This window comes from Cimex lectularius, unplaced genomic scaffold (genome assembly GCF_000648675.2).
Source record: "Cimex lectularius strain Harlan isolate CLEC.00 unplaced genomic scaffold, Clec_2.1 scaffold38, whole genome shotgun sequence".
Classification (NCBI taxonomy): Eukaryota; Metazoa; Arthropoda; class Insecta; order Hemiptera; family Cimicidae; genus Cimex; species Cimex lectularius.
This window is the reverse complement of record NW_019392638.1, coordinates 1,088,583-1,109,129: the sequence shown is the minus strand read 5'-3', so window position 1 is coordinate 1,109,129 and position 20,547 is coordinate 1,088,583. Positions and strand designations below refer to the sequence as shown.

Below are 20,547 nucleotides of genomic sequence, written 5' to 3'. Positions count from 1 at the left end.
ATAAAAATGTATATAAAACTTATTACTATAAAAATAATTACTATATAAAACGAAAACTAGTAATTTAAAATTAAGCTTGAAATACAAACCAAAAAGAATTAATAAAATAAAAAACAAACATCATAGCTTATAAATAACGCCATATATTCGATACATGTGACTCAGCGGGGACACAACATAATTTAATTATATTTTATAAACATTTAAACCTAAAAAGACATTGTTTTGTAAAATAATATGTAAACTTGTACATTTTAGAAACTCAAGACTGATGAGGGGGAGGCGGATGCCCCGAAATCGATCTCTTAAATAAAACAAGTAAAAAGAACACGGCTCTGATTAGTTCCAATACATCACAAATGAAGTAAATAATTTTACAAACCGTGTTTCTTCTTTATATTGGTTTTTATCGGCAGAAGTTCATTCCTTGTTATTTTTAAAATTTGAGAAACCCTAGAAAGCTTTTATTTTTCGAGCTGGCGGAAGGAAGTTCCTATAAGAACGGGTTGTGTACAAGGAAATCTTCCCCTCGGCGTACTTTTATTTTGGCCCAAAGATAAAAATTATTTTTTTAAAAAATAATTCTAGACTTTTAAAGTTAATTTAAACTAATTGGCCTTAATAATGTAATTTAAGCGAAGGCCTGATTGAGAAGAAAGAGTAAAAAAAGAGAAAGTAGTTAATTTACCTTTCACTCGCAGGCATTGATAATAATTATATATATTGACCGATTAAAATAAAGATATAATTTTTATTTATTTAAATTTGGATAACTTCATTATTATCATGATAATTTAGAGATCGCGAGATCTGCTCTGGTGTGACGTTGGTTTTAGAAAAACATTTTCTTTATCGTGCCAACGTTTCGATCTTTATTGAGGTCATCATCGGGGCTCAAAGTGTTTGTTTTCTACGTAGTTGTGTCATTCTTGTGTGTCGTGTTGAGAGAGCCAGTGAGATATTGCACTCTCAACACGACACACAAGAATGACACAACTACGCAGAAAACAAACACTTTGAGCCCTGAAGATGATCTCAATAAAGATCGAAACGTTGGCAAGAGAAAGAAAATGTTTTTCTAAAACCTACGTCGTACCAGACCCCATCTCACTATCTCCAAATAATCATTAACTAACGATCACTAAACACCACACATTATCATGATATTTGATCTGAATACCATTTGTACTGTTTCATCTGACGTTTGTTTAACAACGTTCATTGTAGTTGTAGCGGAAGTAGTTGTAGCAATTCAATGGCCAATACATATTAAAGTTCAAGCTGATGGACACAATGAGACCTGGATGCTATTGAGGCAGATCCTAGAAAAGATATCCGTTAACCAAACTAGGCCTGACCCAGTAACCTGTGAATTGCACTCGTTATGAAACGAGAAACCACCGAGTAGAAAAAATACCTAGGCCGCAAGCCCTCGAGGAATGCCCTGCACTTTCAACATTTTGATGGATATAAGAGATTAAAATAATATCAAACTGGACTTACGTGAACAATATTTCATGTTTTTAACAAAGGTCAAAGAGTGTAACGGTATAAGAGGAAATTCTTCAAGACAGTAGTATTTTTCCTTTAAATTTGTTAAAATGAACGTGAGTTTTCATAGCAAACAATTTATGTCCGAATTTGTTACTTCTTGGAAGCATATAAAGCATTAAAAGATAAATACTAATTAAAAAATAAAACAAAAACTTTAACTTATCAATAACAGTGCAAAAGTTAGTACTGAAAATATCGTGAAAGAAACCAAATTATATTTATTTGTATTAGTGATTAGTCTTTAAATACATACAAATAACAAGGTTGAAAAACTTGTTTGTGTATATAAATTTTAAACCTCCATAACATTGGAAAATAACGAGAGGTAAATGTTTTTGTTTTAATTTTTCACCAAAACATGTCACCAATAAACCCCTACCCAATATGACATTAATGTAAACAAACAAAAATAATACTAGACTTTCAGCATTTTAATAAGTCGTGTTTGTACCAGAAATATAAGCAAAGGGTTTAATCCGAAGTCTCTAGTAACTGGAAGTCACGAGTACATCAAAGAAATTTGAATAAATAATGTATAAAATATTGGTAAATATTTGTGTAGGTGCTAGGCTGTACTGTATAAAATAATCGAAAGAAATAGCATTTTTATACACTTTCAGGTAATCACTTTCTCTAAAGATAATATTTTATATTTACTAGCTTGTAATACATTGCCTTGAAATGAATAAAAATTGTTATTATGTTTTTTCTATTATTTCGGAATATTATTGTTAACATTATAATGATAAATTTTGGTGTGTAGATTACCTAGGCTCTCTTATTGGCTGGTATAGGATAACCGGACTTTGGTAATTTTGTATACTCTTAGAAGTAAGTGATACTTTTTTTAAAGTTATAGTTTAGTTTTAATTAAAAGTTTTTTTTTAAGATCATATTTTATATTTAATAGCTTGTAGTATTTAGTTTTGAAATGAATAAAATATGCTATTATGTTAGTACATATGTAAAATGGATAAATATTAAACTACCTTAGCTGTAAATGAAATAAGAAATAATGGGTATAAACGATCTTAGCCGTTGAAACGCCTTTAAAAATTAATAATAATAATAATAATATAATAATGGGGATAAAACGTACAGTTTATTTTCCGATGTTTGTAAAACATCCAAATGTCAATTATTTTAATACTGATGTAAGCTAAAATGAAGTTGAGCTTTTAGCAAGACACATAAATATTCCATTTTTCAAGAAGAAAAAATTGTTTTTGTACTGGATGTCTTGTTTAAAGGCAATACTATAGTATATTAATCCATATTTTCGAATGATTTAATAGTTCTAAGTAATATATAGTATAGCAATAAATTATTCTTTTTCTCCAAGGTCTTGGTTGAGATGAAAAAGTTAGTGACACGAGCGGATTCGTACCTACGACCTTCCGCTCAATACACCGCTGCTTGAGCGATCGTGAAAGTCTGTATTAGATAGAAGTGGTCAGAGCAGCGGCGTATTGAGCCGAAGGTCGTAGGTTCGAATCTCGCTCGTGACAATAACTTTTTGATCTCAACCAAGACCTCGGAGAAAAAGAATAATTTATTGCAATACTATATGTTACTTGGAACTATTAAATTATTCGAAAATGAAAAAACTAAAATTTAAGATTTCATTAACTAAAGAAAAAAAATAACAATCAGAAAATCATGATATAATTCTAACAACTTAAGTAGCTTGTTTTCACAATTCATAAAAGTGAGAAGTTTTGAAATCTTTTGTTATCTTTGGTCAATTCATCGGTTCACAAAAATTTGGTTCATCTTGAAGCAATTAAAATTGACAAGGTCGACAAATAATAAGGCTGAGAATTAAAAAAATATTTTCAAAAATTTCTTTTATTATGAATGTATGAAATAACAACAAAAGATGCAAAAATGTTAGATTTTGTTATCTTCCAACTGGGAGTTCATGTTGTTTTGTTAAATTTTTTTATTTGTTAATTCAAATAAGTTAAATGTAAGTTTGCTTAAGGCCCCTCATTCTATGAAATCTATTGTTAGGCAATTCATGACAATTCCCAGTTCGAAACTAATTAAGCTCAATGAGATTTAAAGGTTGACATTGAATAAATTATATTAGGTCGTGCCTGCACTTTATAGAAGAAAGCAACGTGAAAAGCCCTTATTTCATGTTCGTTCAAAAACACCAGCCTCGAACGATTTTCCAAGTGTCCGTTTTATACTTGACGAGTTATTTTTGGGCTTGTGTCCAAGGCAAAAATGTGAAAACGAAATGATTCGAGTTCTGTTTACGCCGTTCGTTATCGCCGTTGCCTCGGTCCGAGAACTTTTTTAATATCCGGAATCCGTCAGTTTACGATTCGTTGTAAAATAAATTTGTTGACGTCAGACCGAAAAAAAAATTATACCGAGAAGGATGTGTAGAACAATTTGCTTCAGTGGAGGCTTGAAATTTGACGAATCTCGTCTTGAAGTTAACTAGGATTGGCTATTTTATTTCCTTCGTTAAATAAGTTTATCATCATTTTAATGACTACACAGAGTCCTGAAAAACACATGTTATCCAGATATGCTCGCCCCCTTCTAAACGCTCTAAACTTATTTTAAGCACGTATCAAATAAGCTATTTTATTTCGAATTCAAAATATTTATTTTTAGTAATAGTAAACATTGTTTAAAGTTAGAAGAAAAATGTCTAGTTTGGAATTTTTGTGCAGATCGGCTATCCTCGTCAGTCAGGCTAGTTTGGGCTTTCCGCATTCGTCAGTTGGTCTGTGTGATATTTTCGCAATCGTGTCTTCTAATAAGTTTGTAAATGTTCGAAAGCCTAGAGAAAATATATCGCAGTCAATGTTTTTGTTCTATTTTTTCAACATACGTAATTTGGTCGTTTTCTATCATCCTCTGTCAGACCATCGTCAGTGGTTGATCTGTGTCTTTTAAAAGTATTTAAATGTTGAAAAGGCGTGTCTGTCAGCCCGACCAATACAGAAAGAAAATGCTGACTAGGGTCGTAAACTACTTTGTATACCTCCAGAAAAATTCTCAGAATATTAAGTTGATGTTTTTTCTCTTTTGGCTGGTTTTAATATTTATTAATCTGTCAACTACACAATTGCACAAAATTGACACTTCCTCCTTTTTAAATTGTAAGACCGTACGTTCATCTGTGTAAAGTTCACAGAGTCGAAGAACCTTGTGATCATGCTTTCATATCATCACGAAACTTCGATTACACCCGAGGCACGACGGTGCTGTCACTTTTTACAAACATGCTGTTTGGTACTCATTATACCAAATTGAAAGAGAGGCATTATCAATCCAGTTAAACAGTATTGTATTACGGCCCAGGCATACAATAATTTTGAAGATGATCTGTGTCTTCGTTACAAAAAATAATTTGCAAGTGCTTAAGTAGGGTGGTTTGTTGTTAATTATGAGTGTAGACTGTAGGGTGAATATGACGTCATCTCTATTGAGGGGTGAATAAAATATTATAGGGGGTTCACTGGTCTGGGGGTGGTTTACGACAAGACCTCGTTATTTTCAATGCAGTCGTTCAATCGCCGGTTAGATTCGTCCAAGAGTAAATGTAGAACCGAAAAAAATGTGTAATTACAAATTGCTCTGAATTTCCAGGGGCTCCATTATTTTATTTCCAGTTAGTGCACCAATATGGGAATAGCCCGTTTGGCTCGATACTCACCAGTTTTCCATGAAATCCCAAATTAAAAGATAAACCCCGAAGAACCGGCCTTTGTTTTATAAATACGCTGGCTGAAATCATCATCTGTTTGAAGATTCTGTGTTTAAAAAAAAGTTAAAGGGGAGCCGAACGATCGGCTCAATTTAAAAAAAAAGCCAACAGAAAAGATTGAAAAGCCAAACGATTCACAGCTAAAAGATTGTTTGATTTTTTTTTATTCCAAAGGTTGCTTCTTTTTAAAGATTTTGTAGGTTACTCTTTCTAAGATGAACAGGTACAACCATGTTTGATTTTTTTATTCCAAAACTTGTTTCTTTTTAAAGATTTTGTAGGTTACTCTTTCCGAGATGAACAGTTTCAACAATGTTTGATTTTTTTTATATTTCTAATGTTGTTTCTTTTTAAAGATTTTGTAGGTTACTCTTTCTGAGATGAACTGTTACAATAATTCATTATATTCCGTGGTCCGATTGACCAAATAACTACTTTTTTCAATTAATTCATCTTTTTATGTAAGCTATTGGTTGAAATTAAAAAGCTAGTTGTTTGATTTTTTTACTCCAAAGGCTTGTTCAAAATATATAAAATTTATTTTAAAAACACAATTGGTTGTAACTGTTCGCAAAAAAGTATCCTACAAGATCGTTTCTTTTGGCTTTCGAAAGAAAATTTTTAATATTTTAGAAAATTGTGAAGCAAATAAAAAATACAATAATTTTGGACAAAACACTATAAACAATATACGTTTTTCCTCTGTATTAGCTGTTTTATTTCGTCTTTTTCTTAGAACTTTAATTAAACAAAATCTTCCAATTTTTTTGTATTTTAAAGTCTAAGCAAAATTACTTAACGGTTTTTTCGTTTATCCAAAAACATAAATTGCTATATTAATGATTTTAATAAGACATATTTCATAAATCTTTAACTAACGAAAACATTCTGCAGGAATAAATATATTAATTTTATGTACCTTGATATTTTTACATTATATAAACAGGTTGTTTTCCAACATAGTGGATGGAAACATAGTACAAACTTTCTGGCTAAGTAACTACCAAGTCTACCGTTCCAAACGATTGAAATTGAATAAACATTTTCTTCTGTCTCATCGACTAGTTGCATATATATTTATGTTTTATGCGAAGTTTTCTTTTTAAATGGCTCAGCTGAATTTCTCTTGAACAGAAAACGTTATCGAAAAACTTAATAATTCTCATTTAATATTTTTATTCTAATTTTATTATTATTATTAATAATCATTTTAGTCTAGTTTTTATTATTTCATTATTAAAATATTTATTGTCAAGGTTCTTCAGAGCCTGTACGTCTTTCAAATTTTAATTGAGAACGTATACTTTACCCACTGTTTAAAGGATTTTTTACGACGGAAAACGATAGTTCAATCATATTTTAAATTGGTCAAAGAATACCAAATTTATGGCACAGAATGTGAAAAGAGATATCTTTAAGTTCGTTTTTATTATTTAAGTATTTTCATTTGCTGTTTTCATGCTAGTCGGTTTTATGAATTTATTGGGATGATAATAATGAGTCTGCTACTAGTGGGAACGAACGTTTATTGTTAATAAACGGTTACTTTTTTAAAAAGTACTTTGCATGTTTCGAATATTTTTAAAAAAAAATTATCGTTTATTGTCTAAAAACGTGGGTACCCACTGGTAGCCTTAAAAAAAAAAAGAAAAAAAATATATATTTTACCACTTATACAAAGCGTTTTTATAAAAAATATTATGTGATTTTATCTTAGTGAAATTAGTTATTTTATCAAAAATTATGATAAATCCGGAATAATCTAAGGCAAAAAACAGGCAACATTTCAACCTAGAGAACCTTCTACTAGGAATTTGAGGGAAAACTGATATGGATCTAATATTTAATTAAACAATTGGATTTTTATATTTATCTACATAAAAATGTAACACCATTTTGATATAAACTGCTAACTCAATTGGTATCATCATGACGCTCACCAAACCAAAAATCAAATTAGGGGTTATTTCAACAATAAAATACACCAATAATAACTTTTTATTGATTTTTATTTCCTTCAATAGAAATAAGGCTAGGAGAAAGATGGTATAAATTGGAGCAGAGTTAATGAAAGGATTGATGGGCGTGATTGCAGTGCATGAAAAAAAAAGAAATGCTTGTAAAAGTGATGAAACAATGCTTCGTTCATGTTAGATACTGGTGTTTCATTCTGACTCTGTTTTATTTATAGTTTAATGCAGATTTATTATATTTGTGATAACTATTTAAAAGAAAATGGCTAACGATTAAGCTAAAATGGCTAAAGAAAATTATTACAATCCGTTAAACGAGGTTCAGAAAAATATAACCTCTCACTTTTATTCAAGAAGGACTTAATTTTTAAAATGTGTATTACAATTATACTAAATATTCAATGTTTGTTTTACAAGGTGTTTTTATGTAAAATTGTAAGGCCAAGTTCAAACGGCCAACTCAACAAAGCTATCTCTAAAATCCTACCCGAGATTGAAGGCCGGATAACGGACAGAGATGGTAGATTATAGAACCGACTCGCAGGTTTTGTTAAACTTAAATATAAACGTGAGATGTGCGAGGGTGGAGACTGCCCTTCCTATAGGCATATATTTAACTTTAATCTTCTACGTCAATGGCTGCCACCCCAACCTACCAACATACATTAGGGAACGATGAAAGGGGTTGATCACCCTTGAAGTCCTTGGGCGGTAAAGTCACCATTGTTCCGTAGCTTTCAAACAACACTACTTTTTTTACTTGAGAACTAGAGAGGGTTTTAAGGATTATGACCATTTCAACCGAAAGGCAAGGAAAAGAATCTGTTAAAATAAGTAAAACTTAGCTATGAGAAAAATTTACAACAAAAACAGGTTCAGGTACATTCGACTTTGTTCATCCTTTATCTATGGAGAGGAGGGAGTTTATAAGAGCTTATAGACTTCGAAAAATAAAATGTGATTTCTTTTAAAACAGTACAGTAAAACAGGAGAAATAATTCAATTAGGGTTGTTTATGTGAAACAAGATCCTCAGTAGGTACAGGGTGTGGCCCAGCAACACACCTTGGACAATGTGTTCCATGAAAATAACCCCGGTTTTAAGTCTATCAACGGAACTGCCGCTATAAAGGTATTTTTGGATATGTTGAATTTCTGGATAATCCTTCTTTCCCCCTATCGGGGCCAAGGCTAAACGAAGTGTGAACCCTCGACTTTCAAGTTAAAACGCCTTCAAAGCGTAAAATTACAGCCTCTCTGGTACAATATTCCCGAAATATCGTGAAAAGAGGGTTTTCCCGAACCTCGAAGATGCTGACATCGCGATAATTGGAAATTAGAGTGAGTAAAGAAGAAAGAACACTTGTTCGGATATTCTGAGGGTATGGAAAACAAGAATGTTTAATAATAATTAACCTAGTTTGTTGTAAGTAAAAAACAATATTTGACAATATATCATTTTTGAATTGTTTCACATTCTTCATAAAAGAGTCATTCGGTTAATTCCGAACCAAAAACCTACGATTCTTATTTTTTTATTATTTTCTTAATGTTCAAATATTGTATTGCAAATATGGGTTTTATTGACCTTAACGCAAATATACAAAATTTTGAACAAGGACGAGCTTTTTAAATTAATTTTCCCACAGAAAACATTAACTTCATTTCACTTTTTGTTCTTGTCAGTGCTTTATATTATGACAACCAATTCCGATGAATGTGCTAAAGTAATGTCGGGTGATGTTTTGATATGTACATTGTTCAATTGTTACATACAGCTTAAAACTTCCATGAACTATTATGACATACAGATAACAATATATATGCGAACAGTGTTTGAGAGATTTTTTTCCGAGGAATATTCAATTTAAAAGCCTATGAAACATGACTATTACTTTCTTTTTTCATATTTTTAAACCTAATGACAGGTTGACAACTTTGTGAAAGTTTACTTGATTTGCGAACTAAACCTACTAAAATAATCTTTATTTTACTTTTTTTAATCGTTTTTTTCGATCCGTTCATTTTTTTTGTAATATAAAACCAGTAAGAATGATTTAATGGAACAAAACATGCCACACATGAACACAAGTAGACAATTTTGGGAGCTCCTACATGTGATATAATTTTCGACCTCCTGGTTAAATTGATTTTTTCATATTTTTTACATATTTTGAAATATATTTTTCAATTATAAATACAATATATTTTAGTTTTGCTGTGAGATATAAAACTGCCATGGACGTCATACCGCAATTATTTAGCCTGATCATAGGTTGTCAACGTTGCGTGTTCTTACAATGATTATCAACCTACAACCCTTATGAAAATAATTTTTACATGCCATTGAATTTCCTATTAACATTTTTTTTTAGTTCGTTGTACATTGTTTGTGATGAATTTAACGTAACGCAACATATGTTATTACTCGTTAGGCTTATTACAAATAGACAACTTTGTGAGCTGCGACCGATAGTAAGTAGTAAAAACTTGGTAAAACCGTTTTTTTTTTCTTTTACATATTTGATAATAGATTTACAAATTATTTCATGGTTTGTCTGCTATAATTTTCCCCCAAGAACGTAATCACAACTTGGTGGACCCTTACAATGATTATCAAACTAGCATACTTATGAAAATAATTTTTACATTCCGTTGTATTTTTTTTTTTTTTTTTTTTTTTTTTTTTTTTTTTTTTTTTTTTTTTTTTTTTTTTTTTTTTTTTTGTGATGAATTTTATGTAACGAAACATATGTTATTATTTCTTAGGCTTAATACTAGGCACAATAGGCAACATTGTGAGTTCTTAGAAAAATAAAATAATCGTATGCACTTAACGAATCATCCATTTTTTCAAGACTTTTACATGTTTGGTAATAGGATTTTTGCACTCTAAATTTCCCAATGACCGTAATCACAGATAGAAACTTTGTGTATTCTTACACAATTTGTAAATTAAAACTTATAAATTATTCTTTTAATTATTTTGATTATATAATTTGAATGACTTTTTAAGTTTTTTTCGTCCTCTTCTTTTACCGTACAATCATAGGTTTTCTTTTTGGTATTTCCCTTTTTTAGGCGGTTTTATGATAGGGTTTTCTTTCTACTCCACACGTTTCGGTCATTAAATAGGCATTTTCACGTGAATATTTATTTCTTATGAAGAGTTTTATTTCTATTAAAATCGTTATTAGCACAACTATCTGCTGATCAATCAAATAACGATTTTAATATTTTATAATCTGATCTTACATTTAACGATTTTAATAGGACATAAAACTTCTTATAAGGAATAAATACTCACATGAAAATGGCCATTTAATAGCCGTTGTATAATAGAAAAAAACGCCTCTTTCTGAAAAAAAAAAAAAAAAAACGCGCATAAAAGAGCCTAAAAAAGGAAAAACCACAAATAATTTGAATTAATCGATGGATATTCAATGTTTTTTTACCTTAATTTCTAATAAATATTGTTTTGTTGTAACATACTACCATGAAAGAAAACATAAAAAATGTGTCCGAAACAATAAAATGAATAATTTATACTACCAGCTTTTATCATTATTTTATTTCCTGAAAGTTAACAATACTAAATTTGGAATAAGTTATCGATATTTTTTCACTTTCATTTGTGTAGTGTATATTTCAGTGTTTTTATAAGGATTTTCAGTGGAAAATTGTTTTGTTTTCCTAGTGTATTCAACAGGTTTAGAAATCGATCTAATTAAAAATACAAATTTATGAATATAGTTTAAAAAATGAAAATAAAAGAGCTGGATTTCAAAACACAAACATGCTATGGAAAAAAACTTCGCAAAATCATGCATGATAGTAAAATCAATTTAAAAAATTTGGATTCAATGCCAAATTATGCTCAATTATGTGCGACGGGCAGGAGGAGGATAACCGGGCAACCAGCCCTATATAGATCGGGGGAAACGGGAGCAGTAGGATCGGCTGGTGACCCAGTTTCGGGATCGGGAATTCTACCGGGTTCAGGGTGGACCGACACTCCTCTCCGAGCACCCTCTTTCATATTTAAAGGGTGTAAAAAAACACACACACGTGTACGCCTTTATAAAGCGCCTTCCAAACCTCCAAGAAATCTCGGGGTGGATTTTTCTTTTTTTTTCTCTCAAAGTACCAACCTTGTAATAATCTGCGCTCCTTAAATTTTATTAATATTCATAATTGATTGACATTGGGCCTGGACATATGTGCAAACTATCACGTCGCGTGTTCGATCGTCATTATAAATAGAAGTTAGCCAGCAAGTGGCGGATCGGTGACTAAGCGGGGTGGATTTAAACGTGGACCAAAAACGGGTCGACGCAGGCGGTCTAAGGGAATCGGGAGTCGTCTTCCTCAGAGGTTCGCCCTCTTTTCAGCGCAACCTGCCAAATCTGCTGACAACTAACCTCTCTCCTGACTATCCTGCAGAGGGATGGAGTGCAGCAGTGGGCGATTTCCTCCGACCCTCGGCAAAGTCCATCCGACCCAACTTGTTGCCACATTCACGTGAGGGCAACGTTACATTTATCCTCTTTATACTGTTCGATCGATAACTCATCTAATTCATATTTGTCTCCGAATGGATTTTTCCTCGACGATCCTAAGTTAAATTTGTACGCTTTCTTAAAAACAAAGAGCTGTTTAAAATCGAACCCGGCATTTGCTTTAGATATTCATAAAAGCATTGGGTCGGTTGAAACGCATTATCCTCTATCGACGTTCTCGACTGAAAAGTAATTTACGGAAGTGTCACGTTTTCCGTTGTAAACTCGTCATTTTTATTACGTCCTTCCGAATTAAAATCGTGCAGGCATTCAAAAATGAACCATGAAACATAAGAATCATAACATTCACTCGAATTATGATTTGTATGATATTGGTTGTGTCCCAATTAAAACTTACTTAAACCGTAATAATATGTAATAAACTTTAAACTGATTCCGGTATCCAAAAATGGGATGAGCTATCAACCCTCACGAAACCTTAATTTCCGTTCAGAAAGAAAAGGGCGAATGGGAAGCCTAAAAATTCCAAGCCATTCCATACTCAAAGAAGCCAAATATCTAGGAATTACAATTGACCAGCGGCTCACATAGTATCCACAACTACCATCAATTTTCCGGTACCAACTTCTTGCTCACCCATACATGAGAGATCGATCTGGTCAATATGCTACGCAACAGTATAGATAGTAATAATACATCTAATGCCAGCATGAAGACAAATTGGAGAGGAAATTGTACATCAACGGTCAATTAGTACATTTTTAATGTGTTTGTGTATATGAATTTGTGTTTACATGTATGTATACCGAATGTGCTGGTTGATCGTTGTTGTGTATATATATCTCCGTATAATTAATTAATGTCATTTTCAATTGTTTTTATTTAATGTCAAATCCTAACTATTATTTTTGTTTTCAAATATTAGTATGTAAATTATACTGTATGTTATTATTTTTATTATTGTCGATGTTTAATATATCAATGTTTTTCATGTTTCAAATGGTCTTCTTCTTTCTTGTAATTATTGTAATAAATTGAGTATTGCACGTAACTAAGTAAATAAATATTCAATTAAAACTTCTCAAAGAGCCGAAATTGCCATGCAGAAGGCTATGTGGTAAAAGCTATGGAATAAACCCCAAAATGGCCCTACGGGCTACATCTTTGTCATATGTTGACAAATGGGTTGATGGTGTGGTGGACCAAAATTAAGCAGTCGAAGGCGATCAAGTTATTTGTGTAAGACGCAATCAAAATCAAGCTTACTTCAGTTTCACTGGAACTATGAGTACAACGACAATTGAGAATTTGTTGATGTTAAACTTTCCGCGACTGCGAAGACTAATTCAAGAGCAGTGGCTCACAGGCTCATAAATGGACAACATGTGCCAAGATAGGCCGTGCTAACAATGGAAACTGAGGGAGGAGATGTAGGCAGAAGCCATACTAGGCATGCCAATCGATTTACTACTCCAAAATATAATTTTACCAATAAGTACAAGGTACCAGAAAGGGAAGAGTGGGCTAAAGGAATACCTGTAAAGGCTAATCACTACTGACGGCTTAAAAACGGAGAGAGGACGGGAGATGAAGCCCTCGGGTTGAATCTGAAGAACGAAATGATTTTAAATACAATGCAAAGGCAAGGAAGACATCCCAGGATGATAGCCATTTTCTCTGACAGTCAGGTGAGGCCTTTAGGCAAAAAGCGTATTGTATGCAATCCCTGGCAGAACTCAGCGACACTAATCACCTGACACGTGGTATGGCCAATATGACTTCTACGCCTCGAACCCTGTTGCGGCCTAGCACCCACAAAAAAAAGGATACATCCAAAAATGGATCCTTAATGAGTCCAAACCTGGTGGAACAATACCCCAGACATGAAGCACGCGAACAGATTTATGTAAGGTTCATCAGCAAGATATAAAAGGAATTACTGTAATTACTGTATAAAAGGAATTACTGTAGAATATAAAAGGAACCGCAGCAGAAATAAGATTCTGGACGGACTCCTGAGAGGGATGCCTCCTAAGAAGGCTCATGCACCATACAGGAGTAGAGACAAAAGAAACATTGAGCAGATACTGCCAGGAAGAGGAGGAGATCGTAGAACGCATTCTATGTTTTTGTGACTGTCTATCTACGTGTCGTTTCTCGCAACTAGGAGAGGAAAACCCACAAGCAAGATCCGACACCAAAGAGCAGCTGGCAACGCTATGGAGGTTGATTAACTATGGAGCTAGCTAATGAGTTATAAAAATAGAGGAGCTTAACAGATCTATTCAGGCCCAGTTTCAGAAGGCCTTCGGCCACCTCTTTCAACATGTCTATTCTGCAAAAATCTCTCGATAAGCGAACCAGTAGAACCAGTGGCTAATTCGCAAATCTTGTTTTTTAATTATTTCAATAGGTGTGAAAATAGTTAACTGTACCAAACACCATTTACAATTATTCAGTATTTACTATCTTTTCTAATCATAAGCTTTCAACTATCTTCTTAACATTGGTTGAGCTATTGCAACCGCTATGGAAGAAAAAAGTACGACTGGTAAATTTCAAATGCCATTTATATTTTTGAAACTGTTTCAATATGGTTCAAACTTTTAATTGGTCTTGTACACTATTTTCAATTGTTTAATGTTAATTTTTGTTTACTAAGAGGTTTTTAACTAACCGATTACAGTACCAAGCACTTCTAAAATTGATACCGCAGAATAAGTGAAATTTCAAATATTTTGGATTCGTTTCAAACGGTTTCAACCGACCAGAACTGATTTCTAGCACTATTCACACCTTTTTTAATGTTCTACTTCTTTTTCAATAAAAAACTCTGAACGAACGATTGTTCTATCTTGCCAAACGCCTATGAATAAAAAAATTAAAAAAAAGAACGAGTGGAAAATTCAGACATTTTGTATATTTTCATAAACCCATCTATTTACACTGGGTCGAACAGAATTTGGAATAGATCCTAATACAATAAAAACCTTGGAATTAAGTGCTTAGCCTACTCGTCTACTTTCTACGATAAGAACATAAGAATGAGTGATATTTCCATCTTTTTATTTGTCTTTCAACTTTATTTAAGCGAAAAGTCTAATAAATAAAGAAAGAATCTGACTACATTCAAAAAGATCCTTTTACTTCAAACATTACTTTCATCAGATCTGAAAACAATTAACTGTTTTCGAAAACTATTTACAATCAATGTCATATTTACTCACTTTGAATACTTCTTACTAATATTTGTACTGGTTACAATTTCTTTAAAAAAAAAACATCGGAAATAGTGAAATATCTTGAATATCTAGTATTTCAATAGTACTATTCAAATTGTGGTCAATCTCTATTAAAATTCATTGTTAAATATATTTTATAGTGTTTCTCTTTCGTAAGGCTGTAAGCTTCTTGGATTGTTTTAAGAAAAACAACTTTAAAAAAGTATGGGGAGAATTTTGGAAGTTGTATGTTTTTAAACAATAGAAAATCATTGAATTTTAAATCTTTCCTTCTACTACTACTTTCACCAGTCTAATTTTATTGCTGCAACTTTGTCAACTTCTAATAAGAAACAGTAAATGAATGAAAAATTCAAATATCAAGTATGAGTTTTTCGAACAATTCGATAAGAGTAAACCAATTCTAGCTATTTTCAAAAATGTACGTAAGTCTATTTATTTTTACTGAATTTAACTTTATCATAACAAAAACTATATGATTAGTTTTTTGGCAGTTCCAAAAACATTCTCCATGAATAAAACAGCAGAATGTGTGAAAATTTGAGAATTTAGATTTTTTTTCGTTTTTAGTATTATTTCAACCGACCTGAAGCAATTTACACAATAAACACAAATTTACCAATACTGAACATATACTAATTACTCCGATAAACATTATTTACCACTCAAATTATAAATAAACAACAGTGCTCAGTCAAAAAATATCAACTCCGAACTCAAAAGCTGCGAAACTTTTTAATTTGTACATTTTTCCATTGTTAAAGCTTTTACGCGACATAAAATTCCCATAAACGTGTTATACGAATGACATACAGATTAGAGTAACATGCTATTAGCCCGACCACAAGTAATAAACTTGATGAGCTCATTTCGAGCAATTTTCAAAACTAGAAGACAACGAAATGTCTTTTTACGCCACAATTACTTTCTTTTTTTAATATTTTGTAAATTCTTTCAGATTTTTTTAGTGAAACCTATTTGGCCGTAATTTTCGAACTAAGAGCCTATGGAAATAATTTTTACGCGATTTTTAGATTCAGTTTTTTAAACTAACTTCCAAATGTTTGCTTAAGGTGATGTGTTGTTTGAAACTCAATATAACTGCAGAAATTTGATACACTTGTCTATTTGAAAGGGAGCACTTATTCTTAAATAAGCAAATCGAAACCATATTGAACATGGCACACACTTAAACATAGATCAATTTTCAATTATTGAACAGTAAAACCCGTTTTTAACAATCAGCTTTTTACTATATGCTAAAAAGCTCATGGAAAACGCAAAAATGCCCTCAATGAAAAAAACAGTAAAAGCGAGATATAAATTCGATCTGGTGTATTTTTAAAAGTATTTCAATAGGCCTGAAAGCCGGTTGAAGTAGCAATCAAGGGGTCCGGTTAACGATCCACACCAGGCGGTCTGGGAACAGCAACAGACAACACATGCTTCGACTGTTTCAAGAAATCCCAAGAAAACCAATGTTGGGACAAAGTTAAGGAACGATGTGAAAATGAACGGAAATAGACTTTTCAATTTAAAATTTATTCGTACTTACATTTAACTATATTTATGATTAAACACAAGATGTTTTAAATTCTAGATCGACGAGAAACAGTCGGTCTAAATGCTTAAAAAATAATAATGGTATATGATGTCATCCATTCCTTATTACTGAAGGGTGAGACCATTATTTCTAATTCACTGCATGCCCGATTTGGTAATGGATAAAATAAGAGCGTCAACATTCTTTAAGGACAGACAAACCGTCTCTGAAAATTAGGTCTATCCAGAATTATTGCTTACAATCCATTATAAAAATTTTTTATAATAAATATTATTGAGCGTTAATTAGCAACTATAGCGTTATATTCATAAACAAATTGTGATAAATTGAAGTACAAAGGTTTATAAAGAAAATGAAATTAAAAAAGAGTCTGTAAGTAAACAGACTAATTGAATATTACATGCCCAGATAAGAAAAGTAGTTATCCAATGCTGAAAACAAGTGATCCCACTGTATTACAGTACAAGATAATAACTGCACTATTCATAAATTGTGCGATATGAACCGCCAATACTGAGAAACAATAACAAAGGAAAAAAAAAGGTTTACGTATTTAGCAAAAACCTAGATAACGATAAACCATACTAGTGAAAATATAAGTTTTACGGAAAATATAAGTTAAAACCAAAACACGATTTCTTAAGTTTGAACGTGTATGATGTACATCAGAGGGGGATGGATTCTCGAGATAATGCAACAAAGAAGAGTACGACGGTAAAACGCGACGACCTGGAGGTACGTGAGTCACGCAGTGATCATTAACGGTATTTTAAATGAGGAACATCAACATTGTAATAACATTACAAGGACCGATGATGCACTTTTCAATATTCCGAAATACACTGAACGGGGAAAACTTAACATTTATAATTGATCATCCTTCGAAATAGAAAAATTGAAAAAGAAAGTAGATTGATTTGAGCATACCTTCTACGTGTGAACCGGCATTTGGTCACTTCTTGGATCCATCTTCGGGTTTGGTTAGTTCAACAAACCCGCGAGTGAAGACGGACCCAATGACCCAATGCCGGTTCAGCATGTAGAAGTTATGCTCAAACTGTGACATACATCTGGAGGGATTGATTCTCCAAAAAAACGGCAAAGTGTACGACGGTAAAACTCGACGACCTGGAGGTACGTGAGTCATGCCAGTGATCATTTACGGTATTTTAAATGACGTACATCATGATTGTGTTAACTTTACAAGGGCTGCACTTTTCAAGGTTCCCAAAGTACAATGGAACGGGAAAACTTAACGTTCATAATTGACCGTCTTTGAATATCAAAAAATTGAAAAAGAAAGTAGATAGTTCTAGAAAAACTACCTGCTGAATATACATTGGGTCACTTATAGGATCCATCTTCGGGATAATTGGTACAAACCCGCGAGGGAAGACGGACCCAATAAGTGACCCTATGTTCAGCATGGGTTTGTTAACCGACCCGCAGTCCAACCCCCAGCATCGACTATAACTGCTTCACTTATAATAAAAACAAGCAAGATAAACATAGATTATTAACCTACACCCCAAACGTTATACACAAAACACCTTATTTTATACTTATAATTTATATACAAAAACTTCCATTTCCAGCATCCTCCTCCTCTCACCATCCCACTATGGAAAAGGATTATAAATCCGTACCAATTTCCCAACCCCTTGTATTGATTCTGGGGTTATTTCCGTTGCTGTCCAAACATGATAATGAGCCACCATTCAATCAGGGGGATGTTGTGTAAAATTTCCAAAAATATCATTCTTTTACGCCTCCACCGTTTCAAGATTGTAAACAGCTCCCTGAGGAACGAGACTGTTTGCTTAGGCGAAGCACAAACAAGCATGTGATCTATTAAAATACACAAGATTTGGCAAAGTTAGAAAAAAACAGAAACGAATCTACTGTTTAAAAAAAGAGGGTTGAAATATTTAAATCCGAATTTCAGAAAAAATTAAAAGCCCATATGTGTATTAATATAATAGAATTCAAATCGAAAATATACGCTGAAAAAATCAAAACGACACCTTATAAACAAGTCAATTTATGCAATGGCTCTACGTTGACTTATTGTCCTATATATTTGGCCAAAGCTATTACATGTGATAAAGTGAGATGTTAGCTACATAGCTCTTAGTTGGCTATTTGTAAATTTAACCACTTGTGTTTGCTAAGATACCTTTCTACAACAGCTCGTGCTTGGTACAACCTTGACGTTAATGTGTGACGAATGACATGTTACTTTGGCAGATGCATCTTCCTCATAAGTGAATTGGACCTACATATTTTACTTCAGTAAGGATGTCAAGCACATTCAAGTTCAGTAATTGGCCTAGGATGCTCCTTGGGGTAGCCCTGAAGGCGTCCGTTACCAATATTTGTTCTTTTGCAAATGGGTTGACTCCCTGCGGCTTAAGGAGGATCCGTCAAGCACACGGCTGGCAGAAACCACCACTTTGGCAATCCGCCTTCCTCATAGCCAATGACTATGTAAGCAAGAAGCCATCAGAAGCCGCAGCAGCAAGGTCCTGTCAACAGCTCGCACTCGCACTCGTCGCATCACTAGACAGTCGAGTTGACTTGCTAATCAGCACATCGAGACTTCGTATAACCTCGTCTTGAAAAAATATTCTCATAGAAAATTATATCGACTATCTAATTGTTATTATTCCTAAGCGTTTGAATATTGATTGCCTTTGCAAAACTCTTCAATTTTTTTTTTCAATAAAAATTAATTGTTCTGTGACACTATGATAATCCTTGTCCTCCAGTGACCTAAGTAAAAAATAAAGTATTATATAAATCTACTTCAGTAGAAAATACTTTAATAAATTTTTTATAGTTAATCGTAAAAATGAAATTTAACAGCCTATCAAATTACAAACGAACAGGTAAAGCGTTCGTTATATGCTCCACCTAACTTCTTTTTTTTTTTTTAATGAAGGTAAATTAAAAAACTAAAATAAAATACACGTATTTCTTGGTATCTATTTTGAATAATACAGATTGATTTTTTGCTCTAAATATTGCAGAATACACCAACTTTTCTTTTTTAAATGGAACCCTATTACTTTTCTTCATATTTTTGATAGTGCGTAGTCTCCTGAAAACATAAAAAAAGTAATTTTTAAATCAGACATGCCATTTAAAATTTATTCTCAATTTTGTGTGAAAAATAATTTGCTCCCCTACAACTACTCACACCACAACTTCTTAAAAAGTATCAATGTCTCAATTTTGTGTGAAAAACAGAACAAAAAAATTTTAAATTACCAACAACCTTGTTGACAAGGACTGTCGTTGGTTTTAAGTCGAGGGATCATTATTTCATTTTTTCCACCTTTTATTACAGAACTACCGACAACGCCATTTATTGACGGCTTCTTTGGCTGTCGATAAATTTGTTGATTTTTTGTTAATTTATTTTTGATGGTAATTTAGAAGTAATTTTTGTTTTTAGTTTTTGTTTTAAGCATAAAGTTGAGACATTTTTAAGAACATGTGGAGTTATAGGGGAAACTTATTTTCCACACAAAATTGAGAATAAATTTTGTAAGGTATGTCCAATTTAAAAAAATCTTTTTTTTATGTTTTCCGGATACTAAATACTATCAAAAATGTGAAGAAAAGTAATAGCGTCCCATTTAAAAAGAAAAAAAAAAAAGAAAGTTGGTTGGTGTATTCTGCAATAATTAGAAAAAAAATCATTGAGTATTAACCAAAATAAAATGCATCAGAAACTATGAAATGCGTGTCCTTCAATTTTTATTTTATTTTTTTTAACTTGCCTTAATTAAAAAAAAGGAGGTGCACATAACATCGGCCATCATTTCAGTACAGATGCAAAATAGGCATATATCTTTTAAAAGAAATTATATTTAATGAAAATTTTATTTTTTTTAAGGTAAGCTATATAATAAACTGTTGTAAAACAGTAATATTCTCCGTTATACTTATGTCTTTAAAAA

General features: G+C 32.2%; 1 protein-coding gene and 1 long non-coding RNA gene across 4 annotated transcripts in view; one reads left to right on the top strand and one right to left on the bottom strand.

Moving 5' to 3' along the window:
• Nucleotides 1-20,547, bottom strand: part of LOC106670032 — an 89,018-nt gene that overhangs the window by 67,573 nt on the left and 898 nt on the right. The window contains exon 1 of one of the 3 annotated variants that reach the window (XM_024227820.1): nucleotides 11,408-11,553. The exons of the other annotated variants lie outside the window; for them this stretch is intronic. The gene's annotated coding sequence lies outside the window, so the exon portion shown is untranslated. Of the gene's footprint in view, nucleotides 1-11,407; nucleotides 11,554-20,547 lie in introns of those variants that run through there. 3 annotated transcript variants of the gene reach the window in all.
• Nucleotides 1,912-20,547, top strand: part of LOC112127225 — a 79,972-nt gene continuing 61,336 nt past the window's right edge. Inside the window, exons 1-2 of the long non-coding RNA XR_002910470.1 lie at nucleotides 1,912-2,174; nucleotides 2,318-2,385. This is a non-coding gene — a long non-coding RNA (uncharacterized LOC112127225). The remainder of the gene's footprint in view (nucleotides 2,175-2,317; nucleotides 2,386-20,547) is intronic.